This window comes from Pleurodeles waltl, chromosome 7 (assembly GCF_031143425.1).
Source record: "Pleurodeles waltl isolate 20211129_DDA chromosome 7, aPleWal1.hap1.20221129, whole genome shotgun sequence".
In the NCBI taxonomy this organism is placed as follows: domain Eukaryota; kingdom Metazoa; phylum Chordata; class Amphibia; order Caudata; family Salamandridae; genus Pleurodeles; species Pleurodeles waltl.
In genome coordinates this window covers 467,270,451-467,286,142 of record NC_090446.1, presented here as the reverse complement: position 1 = coordinate 467,286,142, position 15,692 = coordinate 467,270,451, and the positions used below count along the sequence as shown (strand labels likewise).

Here is a 15,692-nt window from a genome sequence, read left to right as displayed (position 1 = left end):
TAGCACGAGGTTGGGGGGAGGGATGGGTTTATGTCATTAGTCCGCCAGATCTGGAACCGAGTTCGGACTGCCAGCTTTTCATTTTATCATTGGTTATCAGAAATAACTGTTTATTGATGACATCCTAGGACAATGATCTTTTTGTTAATAAGTGGATTCTGTAAAGATGCTTTATTTCCATTCTGCCAGACTTCAATAAATCCTTATTAATAAAAAAATAAAAAAATAAAACAGATCCGGCTGTTCGCCAGTACCTGTGCCAGCACTTTGGTCTCCATGGTTAGTAGTGAGATTAGCCTGTAGGAGGCTCACGTCCAGCTGGTTTTCCTTCTTTATGTATTAAGACAATATTGGCTCAGTGCAAGTCTCTGGGCAGCCTACCCCTCTCTTTGGCTTCACAGTAAGAGTTCTCTAGCGGGCCCACTATGCCAGACTTGACACATTCAAAGAACTCTGAGGCAAAGTTGTTTGATCCTGGGGACTTTCTCCTCTTTATCTGGGCCAGGGCTTTTGAGATATCAGTCTCCGATAAATGACACTCTAGGGATTGTCTGGCATCGTCCCCTAGTCTTGGCATTGGGATAGCACCTCTAGCCTCAATTGGGTCCAGTCTTCAGACCTATCGCGTTCTGACCTGATCCGAGTATAGTGTTGCGGTCAAAGAGGAATGCTCCAAGATGCTCCTGCGAAGTATTCCCGAAGCCTGTCCCACCGTGTCAGCAGACAGTACAGTCGGGAAAGGGAGTGCATAGAATTAAAGCCATCCAAGTACTTTCGTCTTTGATGTTTACCACACCCACCGCATCCAAGAAGTCGTGAAGACAGGTATAATTTCTTGATTGCAACCCAGTCTTAGTCACCCTGCCTAGATCGCCTTGCAAAGTCAGGTTTAAGCACCTCCCCTCCCACCTACCCCCCACCACAATTATCACATGGACTTCATGTGCTTCTGCCAACTATTCACCCAGTTTATTCAGCCCACTGGACTTCAGGCCTGGGGAAAGTACCAGAAGACCACTGCCGGACACCTGGTATTCCGGTATCCGCTAACTGCAGCATAGCGCCTTAGAGGATCCACCCAGGTATTGACCACCTGCAATGGCAAAGATTTGTGCACCAGAATTCCCAATCCTCTGCAGCCTCTGTGAACCCGGAGTGCAACAGTAGCCTATAGTGGCCCGTTAAATGAAACCATATTCGTTACCTGTTAAATGCATCTCCTGCAATAGGAACAGGCCATGATCCTGCTGGTGCAGGTATTTAGCTACAATTTCCCTCTTCAGCATGTGCCCCAGGCCAGTAATGTTCCAGGATAATATCGTAAGTGCTTGCCCACCCGTGGGATGTTGTGTCAGTATATCTGCCATATTGGATACAGTAGTGCTCCACTGTGTGGCAGTGGATGTAGACGCGAACACCTGTGGCTCTCAACCCCGCCAACTACTCCCATCCTACCCCTGTGATCTGTAGGCTTAAAATCACACATCCCTAACACTCGGGTGCTTGATATCCCACCAAAACTAAGACCTCATTTACGAACAGTGAACCATGCAAGTTTTAAGGGGTCATTCGGCGCAGGGCGGTGTCCAAAGAGAAAAATACGAGTCACATTATTTCTGTATTCCCCGGTGTAGGACAAGTACAGGCCAGCCCAGCCATGGCCCAATCTAAGCTTGGGCCTTATGATAGCCTTGGATGTCACTGACATGACTTCTGGCAGCGGTCTCTGGTCTTTGTTGCCCCCATGATCCGCAGAGTCCCCTAAAGACTTGTCCGTCGCCACTTCCAAGGACCTCCTTCTGTCCCTGTCTGCTGACATCAGTCATTGCTGTATGTCGGCAAACAACTTTTGCCCTCTCCATTTTAGCCTGGTCTTTCCATGGGGCAGTTTGTGGGCACCGCCGCTATCTACAGCACGGTTGATTCATGATATGTCCCACAAGATATGTAATCTATTTAGTTCCTGGTTGAAGTATATGAGTTAGAATATCCTTCCTTGCCCTGAAGAAGTGGATTGTTTTTTTCTGCGAAACACGTGTTGGGAACTTCAGTGCTTGTTTGTAAAGGAGATTATTATGACTGTAACTAAATTGAATTTTAACATCTTCAGAGCTTGTTCTTGTTATTTGTGATTTCCAAGATTATAATTCTATTGAATAGATATCTAATGTGTGTATTTCCACTTTGAATACAAAAATACTACATTTGAATATAAAGATGCTACATGAGCTATACATTTATGGTGTATAGTGTGTTTATATTTTAACTTTGACTCCCCAATACTCTTGTTTTTAGACAAATAACATCTTTACCTAAGATCATACAATTTGGTTAAATGGGGAAGCCGCAATTAATGCAAGTTTTCTCAGGGCCGTAGACAGGAATATTTATTTTGGGGGGAATGGCCCCCCGTATTGGCATCTAACAAAGGTTCCATCTGAGTGCACAAGGAAGTTATTTTTTTGCCCGACGGGTTTTGAAAACATGTTGCGGCTACATCACCCTTACAATGCTAAGACGCTGATTGCATGTTTGATGGAAATCTCGATCCAGGCAGGAAAAGAAGGTCCTGCCCAATTTAGGATTATGTGCTGTGTCCTTGTGAAGATAATTCTAATAACATAAGCTTTTTACTATATGTTTTGCGTTCACTGGCAGTCTTTTGGCTTTGTCATTGCTTGTTTAGCTGTTATCTTTTTTGCAAAACCTCCCTGTAGTATCATAGATTGCCATAGTAGTCTGTAGTACTGAAGGGAACTGCTCTGTGTGTGAATATGCTCCCTGTGAAAGTTTGTGAAAGACAAGAATGCCGTCACTCATATAACGAAGTCAGTCATTCTGTATTCTGTAGTGGGTGACACAAAAATGTAAATGCTATAATACCAGGCCAATAGGAGAAAAATGCTGTCTGAAAACCCCTATAAGGGACTATATTATTTTTTCATAATTAGTACAATCAAGAGGTCTTGGCTACCGCCAGGCCTAAAAATAGAAAAATTTGTATGGTCTAAAGTGCCTGGACTAAGGACAAAACATGGAAATCAATATATAAGCGTCATTCAAGCAGCAGTCGTTATTGTTTTGAGAAACAATCAGACATTACATTCAGTTAAACAAAGAGGACAATGGCTTGCAGTATTATCATAGCAAAGAGGTCATGGATGGAATGGGCTTACACAAAACTCCGCATTGTTATGGCATGTGATCACTGAAAAGAGGAAGTGATTAAATAGGTATGCAGACAAAACATTCCAGCACCCTTTCGCAAGGATATTCCTAAAACGGGACTAGATGTAATTAGAGATTGACACAAATATTTTCTTAATTTCTAATTTTTTTTTGTCACAAAAGAGTCTACCCGTCAAGTGGGCATGAAAGCTGTAGCCATACACTAGTTCTCCCTTCTTTCTGTCTGTTGTGCATTCTATTGCCTCCTATGTGTGACTGCTTGTGTGCTATGTGACTGTGTCTGTGTCATATCCTGTCTGTGGCTCCAATTTTTGTGAGAGGACATGGGTACTTGACTTTTCTGAAACTTTTCTATCAGACCACCATTCTTTAACTTCTGTTATGCTAGTTTTCTCAGAATATTTGCTCTATCTACCAAGATTTATGGACCCTGGACTCTCCTGTTCCCTCTTTGGCTCTTTCATATCCCATTTCCACTCATGCTTCCCCTTGACAGGCAGATGCCTCAGATTGGCTGTGATTACTGCTCCATTTGTGGGACGATCACTCCATTCACATGGCACCTTCCTCATTTCCTCTCTCCTAGTCTCTCCTTTCATATCTGGGGCCTCATCAGTAAGTTTAGCTTAAGAGCACATTTAAGTGCTTTCTATTCAACCAGGGTAACATAATACATCACATGCCCCTCTTTCTTTGTGTACAAGTGACTGCATATCATGTGAATTGAGTGTATGTGTGCCAGTAGATTCGTGTATATGGGTGTCTGCTGATCTGCGCAAGCGATTGTAGGTATGTTGGTCTGTGCATGCATGAATGCCTGTGTTAAATTGTTCTGTCTGCATATTTTGCATGCATCATATCTTTGGATGTGTGTATGGATATTTATGCACATTCACTATACAAAAGTCAAAGATAATGTCACTGTTTGTGTAAACAGCACACAAGACTGCAGTTTCAAATTCAATGTGCTGGAAATGTCTAGTGTTACTATTTCCAATTTAATAATGGGTCAAATAAGAACTAAAGATGGATGAGTTGACCCCGTTAGAGATTCAGCGTAATTACCTGCAGATTGCAACAGTCTTGAGGAGGTCAAAAAACACCTCATTACAAAAGGTAAATAAAAGCACAGTGCTGGCTGAATCAGGGAGATGGTCTACTAAATAGAGTTTGAATATTTTAAAAGTCCTGGTACAGGATGCCTACAATGCGTACATTTTCAATGATGGCAATCAAAGATGCATCCGGAGCCCGTCCTCCCTGTTCATTAGAGGGGGTGAGAGTAAAGCTGATACATTCCTATCTTGGTGCATACTATTGTTCATGGAACCCTATCACATTCAATACAACTTTCAGAACAACTCCAGTCAACGCTTCTTATGCGCCTGAGTCTCATATCCAAAAACATGACTTACAATGCCCAAGATCAGCAAAATAAATGGCAAGTCCTTAAACAAACATAAACAAGGGACAAATAAAGGTAAATAATTATAAACTGGATACAGGCACAGGCGAAAATAGCCAGATCAGAGGGCACTCGAGGGAAATAGAAGATCTGCAGACAATGCACCATGGATCCTTTAAAAGACGAAACTGACGCAGTACATCAAGATGAAGTAGATATGAGCTACTATTTCAAAGAGTTTGAAAAAAAATCGAAAGACTTTCAAATGCTAAATGGTGATCAAATGTTATGAGTCCTACAAGGTGGAATGAAATGTCAGAAAAAGGCTGCTAAATACATAGGAGTGCATACAAATGTTGAGTAGCCAAAGGCACAAGAATATGTGAGAAGGCTTGATGTGGCTCAGACCATAAAGATTTTACGGGGCATACTACATCGCTGGAGAACAACTAGTGCTCCCACTTTAGCCCTTTTTTCTTCAGTAATGTCTGAATCATGTCTCAAATATAAAGAAATGTTGTAAGATGCAAGTGTCTAAAATATTATAGTGAGATCACAAACCACTCGCTGTATTTGCACAGTGACTGGTCTGAAAAACCACCGTGAGTATGCTATAAAATGTTGTGCTAATTTGCAAAATGCCATTTGTGGGAAGTCGCAGAAACTCCTGCCTCATTAATATTAATGAGGTAAGAATCTGTGACATTCTACGAATAGCTGTGAATACATGATGGAGGTCTGCCGCGTACAGCAGTCTGCCATCCATCCATTTGCATTAATTAAACAATGCCCCTAAATGAACAGCAGCTGTATTAAAAATACGTGCTAATAAATTGTACAAGAAATGTCTCACCTGTTCTCAACCCTTCCAGACATTATCCTTTATGACCTGTCTGTTTGAATCAGAAGCAGACAGATGTTTGATCGAGAAGGAGAGTAGTACACCTCATTGAGAAATCCAGCAAAGAACGATATCACATGCTCTGTTGGCACTGGATGCTGAGAAAGTATTTAACGGGGTAAACTAGGAGCTCTTGAAGAAAGTGATGGTGATGATAGCACTAGGACAGGATTGTACTTGAAAAGTAAAAGCATCCCATATAAATCCCATACCAATAATTGTGGTAAACAGGATATTTTGATGGAAACTAAGATATGTCGTAGCATGAGCAAGCAGTGCCCGAATTTCACCCCTGCACTTCATAGTGGCAATCTACTCTCTGGCTACCACAATGTGATGGTCTAAAGAGATAAAATGACTGACCTTGTGGGCGAAAGAACACTAAATATCCCTATTTGTGCCCTATGTATTTTTTACCCTGATGCAAGAATCCTCTGCTATTAAACTGCTAAAGATATTTAAAGGAAATTACTAGATACAAAGTCAATCCCAAATAGTTGGAACTAATGATAATATAAACACCTATTGAAATAGAGGATAAAATCAAGAAGGGGGTTCCCTTTGGAACAGCACCCTTTCTTTAAAGTACCTCGGGATACACCTGCCATTAGCATAGCCAATATTATCCACTAGTGGAGGAAGTTCTCCAAACACTTCCAATAAGAATAGAACATGGCACACTCCAAAAATTTTGTATAGCAAGGGAAGCTTTACGGATGTCAAGGAAAGTCCTTTACAAACCTGAATACAAAGGTGTTCTAGAATTTACGGACATGAGAAACTACAACCATGCCTCCCACTTACAGACAGTATAGGAACGGTCCAAAGACCACAGGCACACATGGACAAGGCAACAACAGGAAGAACATTGTTGGATAATCTCAAGTTCTTAAACATAAATAGACCGTGGAGACTATAATATAGACCAATTATGAGCACAACCCTCGATATCAGGGATATCAAAGTAATCAACCAATGGCTCACAACATTCCCTTCACTGCTCACTCCCATTTACAAAAATGGAGATTTTTACACCAGCTAGTGAGGGCATGGCTTACAAGGTCTGGCAAGTCAGGGATTGGAAGACCCTAGCATACTTACATGAGAAAGATTAGATTCAATCCTTTCAAGACTATAAAAAGACATATGAGGTGACAGAGAAAGAACTCTTTTGCTACTAGCAACTACGACACTGGCCATACCACATACCCAACAATCTGGCAGCCACCAGACAGATGACTGGCTTAAAGAAACTGATAACTACAGTGGAGAGAACCAAGGAAGTTGTATTTTAACAAATTTGGTCCTACATAGGGAATCCTCCAATAAGATAACAACATACAGGTGTTTAACAACAGACCGAATTTATAGGATGTACATTGGGGTTGATGATACCTGATGGGAAGTCTTCCAGTGTAAAGATCACAATAATCATATATGGAGGACCTGCTTGCTCCTTTCTATTTATTGGAATTAAGTTATGGTGGCAATATAAGAAACAGTAGACTTTTCAATTTTGTATAAAATCTGAATGATAATTCTGGAGCAGAAAACAGATAGGTGTGAAGGCTTGAAAAGGAGAGAATGGTCACTAATTTTCCAGCTGCTAGTAGTAGCTAAAATGGTGATTGTGATTTTTTGTAAACAACAAAATGCCCTCAAACTAAACTTCTAGTACACCAGGTTATGAGATTCTATGATAATGGAAATACTGAGCAGACACCTAATCAGGGACGGAGATTATATTTTCTCTGTGTGGAAGCCAGTTTCAGAATGTATGAATAAAGAATGTAGAGAAGTCAAGCGTTACTGATCCACAAACTGAACCAAAAACCAATAAAGACATGAGGGAAGTAACAGGAGAACTCTGCTTGCAACCCTGTCATTCACTAACATGGGCAAGTCATCCTGGGCCCAGGGAGGCTGCATTACATCAAAGCAGAACTTGGAAATATTTGTAATGGCTATGGACAGCTCATTACTAAGTTAACTATGTCCATTCATGTCAACAATGTTCAATAAAAAAATACTAACAAATTAAATATGAACAGCATTGTGGGAATCACGCAAAGGACCCCTGGGCCCACTGCCTTTTTCCCCAGTGCTAAAAAGACACTATTCAGAAGAAGGGTGTGTTCCTTAGCAACATTTTCCACTTTGAGACTGTTAACCCTCCCCTCTGGTTTTTGTATTAAGTAACTGATCAACAATTCGCTTCTGCAATAACAGTCATAAGTCACTGATCATTTTCATAACAACGCAGGCAAAGGAGATTCCTACTGCTCACTCATTGAGTCAAACAAGGTGATGGTAGGAATGTTTGAATTAATGTCAGCCACTTGGGCTGCATTCCAGTACATTGTTTTTTCCACTATGTCAATCTAGACAGCGCTCAGTCAACCGCAAATCAGTCTTGGCAGTTTGGGATGGACTGGGAGTAGGATCTAGGCTAATTTGCATATGGCTCATCTTTGTCTATAATGACATAGTGGGGAAAAATAATAGGCTAGAAAGCAACCCAAGTAAATACTAATGGCTGAGATGGATTCAGGCATTTCACCAATCACAAGTGTTTTTTTTCAGTAGACTAGCTCCGCCCTTTGTGAGTTAAAGTGCACTTCGTAACATGGAAAGACTTTCCTGACTTGCAAAATATGCTTTGTACATTGTATCACATTTTTTTTGTCTCAAAGTCGGAGTTTGTGCAAATCGCAAGTGCAAAAAGGCTTCATATATTGGCCATAAACATGACCAACACTGACGTGTTTGTAAAGCACCCATTCACCCATTAGTGTTTATTACAACTCAGTGGCACTTTTTTAATAAAGCTTAGCCTTTCTTCCTCAGGAGAACGGAAGGCTAAATGGACTAATAAGGGTTTGAACACAAGATCGCCTGGTTAAACACAGTGAATGCATTAGTCCACTGAGACACAAGAACCAGCTATTGTCCCATCATTTAGTCATGCTATTAGAATTATGATTATTACCATCTTGAATGTAGCATCTATAGTTGGCCTCAATAAACCCACGGATCACACTCGCTAGGTCTCCTTTGGAGACTTCATAGACATCCCCAAACAGGCTCAGCAACACAACCATTCAAACTGAATGATCATTCAAATTCAAGCTACTTTTCATCTGACTTTCCTCTAGCAGCTGCACAACAAATCTGCCTTTGTGCATATGAAGAGGAGAGTGATCACAACACCAATAGGTATTTAAAGCTGCCTTTTCTTTCTTGTTTTTTTTCGTGGTGTACAAAAGTAGCTTTGTCCCTTTATTGATATATAATTAGGTTCAGGACAGTAGTTCATCCAGCAGTCTCAGTGTGTGGTCACTGTTAGGATTCTGGAAACACAGAAAGCGGATTCTTAATTTTGTGTCATGTTAATGTATTGTTTTAAGCCAGCCAAGTAAAAGTTATTGAGAAGACAGAAATTACGTTCTGCTAGTTCATAAAGATGGAGGTCTGCAGAGCATTTTGCTCATAATGCACATAGTCGTGGCAGTAAAGGCCTGGAACAAAACACTGTTTACATAAACTGTGAAGGTAAAAAGACAAGGATTACTTGGAAGGTTCATGTATCTGTTGCAGAGAACTTGAAGGTCACTGTTTTTTAACCAAGAGGTCCAGCTAGTTTTCAGAGGTATTCTAGAATAAATACAATGAGTACCAAACCTTCTACCAACTTTGTAAGGTGAAAAGAAACGTTAGAAGAGTAAAGTAAGCTATAATGATTACTATTATTGACTATCAATAATATCCCTCTCTAAATTGTTTGCATGTTGTCATCTGCAAAGATGGCTCTCCTGCCTTGCTTATTACACTTTATCTCTTCCCTTACTATTGTTCTCCCACAGTTTGTAACAACTCTCTGCTGGTTATGCTTTCTGTTTTTAGTTCTAAATTTGTCCTGTTTTTGAGGAGTGTAAAAAACATCCTTGTCTGTCACATTTATTGTGCCTCTTCAGGGGAGTAGCTATCATTAGTGCAGTGGGGGGTATTGGTTCCAGGACCCATTGGTTTGTTGAAAATACAGTGCCCATTATGGATGCCTTTATCACACAACCTGGAGGCACTGAGGGCCACTTTTGTTTGCTTGCATAATGACACTTAGCCTTGCTACCCCACTAATGTCTCTTTAAGGAGCAGAGACAGGAGTAAAGAGTGTGTAAGGGGGTGCATGCATTCAGGCTATATAACAACGTGTGCACGCACAGTGCAGTGATGCGTGCTCCACACCATAACTGATTTGAAAGGTTAGAGGTCTAAATCACATGAATACATACCCTGTCTCAAAGACTGATACTTCACCCTTATGGAGAAGACTGAATGTGCAGGTTGTGGCCAGGTCACAGAGAGTGTCAGGAGCCTCGGTCAGAAGGTTCAGGGTGATTCTTTGACACAACACAGCTTGCCAGAGGGTCTCACCGGCATCAGGGCTAGTTCTGAAGACGTAGGGGGGAGGTACGTGGACTTGCAGAGACTGTGCCCAGGCATTCAGGACCTGGAAAGCTATTACAAGGCAAGAGAACCCCAGGTGGGGAAAGAGGAGACATTGCAAAAGAAGTGTGCTCTTCATTCTCGGCACAGAATCCTATAGAATGTGCAGTTACGTAACAACTCCACCAGTGTCTCACAGCTCACCTACCCTAGCAACCAACTCACCCCAGCCCAACATCAGCTTCTGACATATGTCTGCCTAGTCATCAGACCTACGTTTCAAATCCTGGCAGGAACAAATAAGTACCACCAGTGTAACCAAGTAATAAAAACACCTGCAGCAGGATGAATCTGTAGACATTAGGGCCCATATGTACTAAAGCATTTCCCCATAGACACAGAATGGGTAAAATCCTTTGGTACATCTGGCCTAGGAATCAAGCACTATGTATAGGTGTATCAGCATCACAGAGGCCATCACATGCAAGCATTATCAAACTGGTATTGGAGCAATTAAGTTGTTTTGAACGATCTCCGAAGTGCCAAAGGTATCATGGAGTTAGGGATATACTGGAAGGTCTCCCATGTTTCAATTAACTTCCTTCCCACTAAGGTGACAGACATCTAGGAAAGCAGTGAGTCAAGGTTAAATCAAAATCAGGTTACTCACTTAAATGGTTACTACATAGCTCATTTTATACGAGAATTTTAAGGTCTAGGACAGTAAAAAAATACGAAAGTCACCTAAAGCTGGTATTTTTGCCATAAGAAGTATATGCTTTAAGTAATAAACATAAGAAAAAATTACTTAAAATGTGCTCCACTGCTGCCTTTATAACCCTTGACTGACAAAGTAAACAAAGAAGACAGAAAGGACATGTCAAAAATGAATACAGGAGATTTCATATAAAGTTCTACTTAAGATCACATTCGGGCCTTTGCAGAGTCTTAAAATGTGTCCGGTGTTTTTCCAATGGAATGCTGACAATCTTACTCACTTACGACACTACCTTTTATTGCAGTGGTGTGTCGGAGTCCTTGAGCTATCTTGTAGTACTAGGGCAGAGCCGCCACCGTTTCCTGATCCCACCTGCCAGAAGTATGCCAGTGAGTGCCTTCATTGACAGGATGCACAGATGAAGAAGAGTGGTAGATTCATCAACAAGGGATGGAAACAGCCATGGCAGCGCCGAAGGACCTGTGATTGGACATTGGCAAGCAAGGAGAAAAGCATGCCGCAGCAAGAGGGGAATGGGCGTGGACCAGCCCTTACTCCCCGTGCAGTTTATTTCCCGGTTGGAGGGGGGCCAAACATCATTTTGGGAGAGCCCACCCCACTCGGCTCCCCCATGGCTACGGCCCTGGGTTTTCTAGTTTCACTTTGTACAAATCTGCCACTAAATCTAAGTCTATGTGTCTCCCCTTTTCAACCTTCAATGTTAATAGTTTGTTTTCCCTCTTTGTGCATGAGGGTCGAAAAGGGAGGGTGACAGGCAGAAGCTACATGAAAGCACGGCTCGTCATCATGGGTCCGAAGTTCCAACAGAACAGGGGCACAGAGAGAGAAGAGGTGGCACAGATCGAAGTTGGCAAAGATATATGACAAGAGCCCAGAAAGGCGTGGGTACCAAAGGCATATTGGGTAAAGAATAGAGTTGGTGTGAAGGAAAGAGGCAGACAATCGAAGAGGGATGTAAGATGAGGGTGGGACCATGGGCTGTATAAATGATGAAGGCATGGGGCAATGAGGTAGATGAGACAGGCGGAAAAACGGCGCAGACGTAAATGGTGGTGGAGTGCATAAGTGTTGTAATGGGGAATGTGGAATTTGGAGTGTTGCAGTGCGTGAGGTTCCCTGTGGAGGCAGTTACTCGACTGGCTGGTGAAAGAGGGAGCCGCACGCTGCTGTACCTCTAAGAATAAACCCTTTTCCTTCATTTATGGACGAGTGCCTTTGTGATCTGTACTTTCGCTACAACATAAATTTGGCGACAAGGACACCAGCCTAGAGGTACGGCTCGTGCCATTGACCTACACCTGTAAAAGTGCCTGGCGTTAGGAGGCTGATCCTTTCTGGGTTTGTGGTCGCAATCCCTTCTTTGCCTCAAGTAAGACTTTTTTTTAACGCTCTGCAGAGAATATTTCATGGGAAACTTTACTTTTGAAGCATTTAAATGAGTTCGGCTTGGAGCATCTCGAGCGCTCTCTCCGCACAGGTTACAATGGATACGCAACCATGTTAAACGACGCCAGACGACGCGCGCTCTATCATGTATTTCTAAAAAATAAACTAAGCGGGCAGAACTTACCTGTTTTGCCGTGTCTCAGGCCAGTGAGGACAGCACCTGTCTACGCAGGGAAACTAAAGAAGGACCACCTCACTTATCTTCAGTGTCACAGAAAGAGGACTGAACATGGTGGAAGTATCTTTATTAGAAAAAGGACATTTGTAATAAGAATTACATAAACATTCTGTGTTTATATACATATATATTTCAATATCTTGTTTTGTTCTTTTCTGTTCGTTTATTTTACATTCTCATTCTCGGTGTATTGCAATACATATTTATATACATGCTAAAGAAATGAATAATTCAGCTATTATTGCACCACCAATGTTTTTACAAGATGTGGGCTCACCTGACATTGATTGGGAAGAATGGATTGATATGTTCAGAAACTATTTGGAAGCATTAGATGGACAAACATTTAGACCTACAAGGATGAAAGCTATTCTAATGAGTGTTTTGGGGAAAGACAGCGAACATGTGTTTAAGTATTTACCTCAATGTCTAAATGAGGATGGGAGACACATTGAAGATGTGTTTCTTGAAGCTAAGCTCAGGCTTAAGAAAATATTTTCTAGGGAGACCAGTGTTGTTATGTGTAGGTATAAATTTTATACCCAACCTCAGAATATGGATGAATCCATTGATGACTTTGTCTCGCGCTTGAGACAGTTGTCCACTAAATGTCAATTTGGAAGCATGTCTGATGAGATGATAAGAGACCAACTCATAGTACAGTGCAAAAGTAAGAAAATACAAGAACGTTTGTGGGCAATGAAGAACCCTTCTCTCAGAGATGCCATTGAGGTTGCAAAAATAGTCGAACAATCTGAATATTACATGAAAGAAATGGCGAGGAAAGACGTGGGGAACAGTGATGTCTCTGTTATTAAAAAAGAAACAAAACTGGAGGAAAGCCATTCCAGTGGTCGAGACAAACTAGTGAGAAGTCACAAGTTTAACCCTAAGATGTGTTTCAGGTGTGGCAGCACTACGCACAACGCTGACTTCAAGGATTGTAATGCTTGGGGTAAGGAATGCAGGAAATGTGGGAAAAAAGGCCATTTCGCTAAAGTTTGTAGAGCGTCTTCAAGTAAAGTTGCAATGGTGAAAGATCATGTAAACCTGGATACCAATGAAGAATCTGAAGGCAGGATTTTGTGCGTACAAAATGCTGTAGTGGGGAGATGTTCTTGACCAAAAGCGAACTTCATGATGGAGGGTAAAGTGGTCCAACTTATGGTGGATTTAGGATCTTTGTACACCATCATACCTAAAAGCATGGTAGATCATGAATGGCCAGGTGTTTCCTTGATGCCGAAAGATATAAATCCAGGTGGTTACCAAGGAGAGCAAATTCACATTATAGGTTATATGCTCGCGAGCATAACATTTCAGGACAGATCAGTGAAAGGCAAAGTGTATGTAGCCGAGTCTGGGTCACCCATTTTAGGATGACAACATCAGTATGACCTTCATATTGTGATCAATCCAAGAATCCCGTCTCAAGTTATGGTGGTGGAGAATATGCCTATTGATTACATTATCGAAGGAGCAAGTGAGGTTTTTTCGGAAAGTAAAGGGACATTGAAAGGCTATGTGCACAAAATTGTGTTAGAAGAAAATGCTGTACCAGTTCAACATGCTTTACGGGGAATTACCATAACTGTGAGAGGCGAAGTAAAGAAACTCATTGATGATATGATGCCCAAAGGCATTATTGAGCCTGTGGAAAGCTCTGAGTGGATTTCTCCGGTGGTCATCACGAAGAAAACAGATGGAAGTTTGAGATTTTGTGTGGACTTACGCAGCGTTAATCACAATATTGTAGGGGACACCTTTCCCCTACCAAATATCAATGAAATGCTGTTATTGTTAAGAGGGGCACATTTGTTCAGCAAACTTGACCTCAATACCACCAAATTAAGTTACATCATGATTAAAAATAAATTACAGCCTTTATAACATCGGAGGGGACCTTTCAATTTAATAGAATGCCATTTGGTTTGTCCGCGGCTGCTAGTGTATTCCAAAGGATGATGTCAACTGTCTTTAAAGGAGTAGAAACTGTGATATTTTTCCAAGATGACATTCTAGTGTTTGGAGAAACGATACAAAGTCATAATGTTGCACTGAAATCTGTGTTTGATAAGCTTAACTCTGCAGGTTTAACTCTCAAGAAAGAGAAGTGTAAGTTTTTGGTGGAGGAGGTGGAATATTTGGGACATACGCTCTAAAAGGAGGGTGTGAGACCAAAGAAAGATTTATTAAAGTCTATTAGAGATGCTCCTCCACCAAATAACAAAGATCATTTGAGGTAATTTATGGGCCTCATTGAGTACTATTAAAAATTCATTCAGAATTTTGCAGACAAAACAGATGGTTTGAGGAAATTACTTAAGAAAAACACAAGTTTTTGTTGGAGTATCGAACAAGATAGATGTTTCAATTCTATCAACGAGGAATTGTTGAATGCTGGTGTTTCAGTACCATTTGATGTGAATCATGAGTCTATTGTCACGGTGGATGCGAGTGCTGTGGGAATAGGTGCGGTGTTTTCCCAGCATCATGCTGCTGGTGAAAATACAATAGCGTTTGCTTCCAGAACTTTATCTTCCAGCAAAAGGAATTATTCTGTTATCGAAAGAGAGGCCTTGAGAGCTGCTTGGGCGTTGGAGTACTTCCACACTTTCATTTGGGGGACAACTATTGTCCTACGCACAGATCACAAGACTTTAGTTAAGGTGTTAGCACCTGGTGGTGCAGGAAAGGGTTCAGCTAGACTAGTCAGATTGGCCTCAAAGTTGCAAGAATACATGTATGTGGCGGAACACATTTCTGGTTGGCGTAATGTACAGGCCGATTGTTTGTCTCGATTGCCAGTTCAAGGTGGTAGTCGAACTGATGTGGATGGTGAGAGAGACATTGTGGTTGCAAGTGTTGAAGATGTTTCTGAGAGCATGCATGGAGCCATTCCCAAGGTTAAGTGGTTGATGAGATTAAAGGATGATGTTGTTTTGAGTGAGATGATTGGGTTAGTGAAGTGTGGTGCAAAAAGGGAGAGTTGTGTGAGCACCTCTACATGGCCGTATTTGAAAGTTTTGGACGAATTAACCTTGTGACAAGAGTGTTTCCGGTGTGGATGAGAACTATGTTAGATACTTGTCTTTTGGAGGGAGAGAAAAGAAAATCTGATGAGAGCAACAAAAAGTGGTCTAATGTGAGTTCCAGTGGAATCCGTAAGGGCGATTGGGTGAAAATGACGGTCAAAGCAGGCATGTGGAAGAAGTTCTGAGGTCCTTTCAAAGTGAGAGAAGTGCACCGTTTCTTTGTGGTATTGGAGAATGGTGAAAAGTGGAATTTGAGGAGAGTAGCTAAGTTTGGAGAGGTAAATTCTGTACAGATGGGAGTGGATCAACAATCTGTAAAGGTGCAGAGCAGTAATGGTGGGAATGGTTGTAGC

General features: G+C 41.5%; 1 protein-coding gene across 1 annotated transcript in view; it reads right to left on the bottom strand.

The window, feature by feature from the left end:
- NUDT9 (nudix hydrolase 9) overlaps window positions 1–12,328 on the bottom strand; it is a 133,354-nt gene extending 121,026 nt beyond the window's left edge. Inside the window, exon 1 of the mRNA XM_069244058.1 lies at window positions 12,251–12,328. The gene's annotated coding sequence lies outside the window, so the exon portion shown is untranslated. The remainder of the gene's footprint in view (window positions 1–12,250) is intronic.
- Window positions 12,329–15,692: the final 3,364 nt, after the last annotated feature.